This window comes from Vicia villosa, unplaced genomic scaffold, assembly GCF_029867415.1.
Source record: "Vicia villosa cultivar HV-30 ecotype Madison, WI unplaced genomic scaffold, Vvil1.0 ctg.001422F_1_1_3, whole genome shotgun sequence".
NCBI classification, from domain to species: Eukaryota; Viridiplantae; Streptophyta; class Magnoliopsida; order Fabales; family Fabaceae; genus Vicia; species Vicia villosa.
Window position 1 is genome coordinate 66,307 of NW_026705614.1, and position 5,331 is coordinate 71,637.

Consider the following 5,331-nt stretch of genomic DNA (forward strand, 5'->3'; position numbering starts at 1 on the left):
GTATCGCATGTTCGAAATATAACAGAGTTGCCGTCGAATTTTATTTATTCAAAAAAAAAAGGGAAAATATCGATAAAACCCCCCAAACAACGACAATGGTCATCGCAACCAAATTTTGGTTTGGGAGTCGGTTTTGCGAGGGAAAAGTATTAATATCCCTCACATCTGTTGTACTTAACGGTTAACGAAATAAAATAATAATTTTTTAACAATAAAATAAAACTAAGGATATTTCAGTAAAAATATTAATTTATTAAATATCAACAGTCACATTCCCTCCCCTCCCCTCCGAATCCCCCGATTCGGGAGGACGCAAAAAGTGTGATTTTGAGGGATTTTTCTCCCTTCCCCTCCTCTCCCTCCTGGAAATTGAATCAAACACATTTTATTATAAATATCTCTCCCCTTCCCTCCCCTCCCCCCCTCCATTTACCTCGAACCAAACACACCCTTAGGGCTCGTGGCATTAGATTGCATTTATTATGAAAAACCTTTGAAAAGGGAACTTGGCGTTTACCAAGGGTTTGTTTGCATTGATGTTGAAAATTGGATCAAGTATGAAATGAATTTAAAGAGTTTGATGATGATCAAGCATTTGAATCTTGTTTTGAAATATTGATTTTTCGCACGTTCATTTTTATCTTGTTTAGCAAGCAAAGGGTTTCATGGATCAAAATATATACATACAAACAAGCATGCACACAAACAAATGAAGATAAAAAAAAATTCAAACAATAATTAATCAAGGTTATTTCTAAAAAGGAAATTAACTCTTAAAGAAATCCCTTTTGGATCTTTTTAAAAATATTTTTGATAGAAAGAAAGCCTATAACATACATCTAAGTGTTGACTCTTTGAAATCTAAGAATTAACCTAATCAAAATTAGTGGATTAAAATCAATCATGTAAAAAATAAAAATAAAAACTTGATCCAACGTCAAGCTATTTTTCAAATAAAATTAATTGAATGTCATGCGAGCTCTTGGTCAACACTAAGTACTTTTCACCTTATTTTAAATCAAGCGCGTGCAAAATCTTTTTTTGAATAAACGAGTTGAACAAACGAGCTAGACGTATGTCCTACTTTTTCCTTGATTGTTTGGATACAAGTTATATAGCTTGGCCATTCGAATAATCGCAACTAGGGGTGTAAGCGAATTAGAAAAAACTAATTAAACTGATAATCCAAACCAAACCAAATTGAAATAAAACTTATTTTTTATGGTTCGGTTATAAAACCAAACCGAACCAATGGAAACCGATGTGGTTCGGTTCGGTTATCGGTTATAGTTTTTAGGAACCGCAAAACCGATGATCCAAACCAATGGATATAAATACGCTCTAAATTTTTTATTCCACCAATCATTAAGCTCAAATTTTATATCGGTCCAACCATTCTCCATCTTTGTTTACACTTTCCTCATTTAAGCAAAACACACATCTAGAACCAGACTCCAAAACATAGAAAGTATAAACCATAAGTCACAAAAACTTGCTTTCACTAAATTGTTGCTCTCATTGCCCGCCACAACTATTTCTTTCACTACTATCGTTCTAATATGTTATGGTTGTCTTCTTCGTGTTCAAGTTCTCTTCGTTAATTTTTATATTCTTTTTACCTTTTTTTGTTTCTTATTTTTCAACAAAATTCTTTCTAGTCTTGTTACAAAATAGTTTTTATGTGTGTTTGAGGTCTAAAACATGTTAATTGATGTGTATTTTGTTGTGTTCTATTTGCTAAGATTTTAAATATCTTCTCAGCCTTTTGATGTCAAATGTCTACTTTTATATTTGATAGTGAACTATTTTATGATGCAATGGAAATCATGTCACCCTTTCGTATGGATTAAGAACAACTTGTAATTTGTTTGAAAAAATAGAGCATGAAATAACTTACATGAAATTTATTATTTTAAAAACTAATAGCATAAAATACAACAAAAAACACGATAATGGAGGATACATTGATGAATATAATGTTTAAAAAAATAGCAAACTAATCAGCCGAACCAAACCAGGCCGATTAGTTTGGTTCAGTTTCATTTTTGAAAAATGTTAAAAACCAAACCAAACCAAAGTGATGGAGATATAATTGGTTCGAACCTTTTTTTTTGACCAAAAACCGGTCCAAATCGAATCGATTACACCCCTAATTGTGATCCTTTCAAAACACAAAAATTAAGTGAGTTTAGTTCAACTCCATAAATGATAAATGAACGAGCTGAACGTATGTTCTACCTTCTCATGAGTATTTGAATACAAGTTGTATAGCTTGGTCGTTTAATATTCACATTTTGTTAAGGACCTGTGACTAAACTCTTCTCACACTTTTTAAATAAATGGACGAGTTAGACGTATGTGTAACGCCCGGAAAAATAAGTATATGCTTAATTTGGACGTTTGTGACGTTTATTAGAATTTTACCGTTTTTGGAGTCGTTTCAGTCGGTATTAGTTCGGGATGGCGGGCTAATATTTAATAAAAGATTTTCATATTTTCGGTACTGGAAATATTATTAAGGTAATATTCTGCGTTTTGGGGTTTTTCTGAGCAATTGAGTTTAGACCGTAAAGTAGATATTTTCTTTATAAGAAAATAGATAAGAGAGATAGAAAGAAAAGAAGAAAGAAAAACAGAAAGGAAAGAAAGAAGAGAGAAAGAAAGGAAGAGATAAGAAGAAGAGGAAAATGGATTTTTGTGTAGATCAAAACAAACCTTGATCCAAGAACAAATCTAAGGTAAGGGGGAGTATGTCGTTTATTATGCATTTGTATGGTTTATATAGTTGTTCTTGTTCATCTTCTTCATCCTTTCCATATCTTCCATTTTTTCTTGTTTTGTAAGAAAATGTTAGGTTTGAGAGAGATTAATGAATCAACCATGAAAGTTGAATGTTATGTTGTTTATATGGCATGTGTGTGTTATATTGATGTTATAATGATGTATAGGTGTTAGAGTAATGTTTATAAGAGTTTGGTTGGTGGAAATGGTGATTTTAGGGTTTCTACGAAGCTTAGGTCGACCTACACAGAGGTTTGCGTCGACCTGTGCAGCCTAAAAGGCAAAAATCTGCGTTTTCTGCTGAATGCGTCGACCTGTGAAATCCTTGCGTCGACCTATTGGGTCAGCATGCGCATACCCGAGGGTGACAGAGTTCGATGCGTCGACCCATGTTTTCCATGCGTCGACCTACAATTTTTTCCATTTTTGACAGATTTTGTAACGATCATAACTTTTGATCCGTAGCTCCGATTTTATCGTCGTTCGAAGCGTTGGAAAGCTAACGCAATGAACTATACTATGATCTAATAAAATGATTCATAGGATTTAGTATCCTATTAATTTTATTAGGATTTAGTGGTAGAACTAAGTAGGGTTAACATATGAAGTATGTTTATGTTTTCCAAACTTTGAAAAGTCGTATCTTTTAACTTGGGTGTTCGTTTTATGTGTCGTTTGAAACGTTTGGAAGCTATTTCCATGCTCTATATGATGATGTAGGATGTATTAGTGGTTGGTTGATTTTCATAAATGATTTTGTGAACTAGTGCATGATAAATCATGATGATATGTTTTGTGAATGTTATCGTATTGATACGAGGTATGTGATTAATTGTCGATAACATGAGATCATGTTCGTATGTGTTATGCATTAATGAATGTTCATTCTTGATATGTAACGATGTTTGGTTGTTTGTTGTTAACCTGATATGTGGCCTTATGCCAAGTAATTGTTGTTATGAGAATGATGTATTATCATTGTTGAATTATTGTTATTACAACTTGTTGATGATGTATTGATGAAGTTGTGGGCCGATGGCCAATATTAATTTAATGTGTATAAGTGTGTTATATATTCATCTATGCCGATGTGGCAAGTATGTTTTGACGGTGAATGTGTGTTGCGTGCTTATTAATGCTTGTGTGGTAATTATGGTGTGATGTAATTGATAACGATGTTATTAATTGGTGATGTATCCTTTTGGATAGAATATAAACGATGTAACGTGAGTGTATGATCGTGTTATATTGTTGATGATGTTGTTGTCATGTAATAGAGTCATATATTTGTGCATCATAACATTTCAATACGTTAATGGCGGAATGCTGTTAACAGATGGCCTGCGGGCATTGGTTACCAGTAGGAGCTTAATGCTCGGTAACGGTATATTAGCCTGAGCGGCAAGGGTCATCAGTGGGAGCTACATGCTCGATGACGACAGCCTGCAGGCTTCCTGAGTGGAATAAAGTCCCAGCATAATGCTCGGCAAGGGTCATCAGTGGGAGCTACATGCTCGATGACGACAGCCTGCGGGCTTCCTGAGTGGAATAAAGTCCCAGCATAATGCTCGGCCAGGTGTATTTGTCATAATGACTAGGAGGAGTTTACTCCGGATTTGGTACCACATGCATATGTATAGTCGAGTCTCATTCATCATTGTCTGTCTTTATAATTTATGTTATCATTCATGTGTCGCATTACTTATATATCGATTGTGGTTGAATGAGTGGATTGCCGTGACTTTTATTATTGAGATATTATGTTGATCCGTGTGTTGTATTTTGATTAATTGTGTTTTAGTCGCTACATATATTATACTTATTCGTAATGAACTATATACTCACCCTTCTGATGATTTGATGCTTGAGTGGCATCCTGCAGATTAGCCGCTTCGGGAGTCTTTGGAAGAGGTAGTTCTCCAGTTGGTCCTGTCGGTTGCTCTGATACGTAACACCGGGGAGTCGGGAGTCCGTTGTTATTTATTTATATATGACTCTTTTGAACATGTATATGTGATGATGTGCTGATGTGTATTGTAAACACTTTATTTTGGAAAACTCCTCTTTGAGAGTGAGAACTATACGTACATTTTTATGTTCATATCTTCTGTGTGTTATGTATCGTTTTATAGGCAGGTGTTGTATGCTTTTGGCATCGTTGACGGCCGTTTGTTTTCTAGGTGTTTGTTTGGTTACTTAGTGTAACATCCTAATTGTGTTGTATGAAATTTTAATACTCTGATATTTTCTTGCCTAAATGCTTTGGGTAGAATTGGGGTGTTACAGTATGTCCTACCTTTTCCCAAGTGTTTGGATACAAGGTGTATATCTTGGTCATTTGAATACTCATATCACTTAAAAGCGACTTGACCAATCAAATTGTCTTTTTTTCACCCTAGAGCGACTCTGAAAACCTTTTCGCATACGAGTATGCTTGATCCATTTCGATGCAAAATAAACCAATGCTTCAACCTCCGAGAACAAGCAATAAACAATGTTTAAACCTCTTAATGTGATTAAAACTTTACTCTTTAAAAGAAACCAACAAAA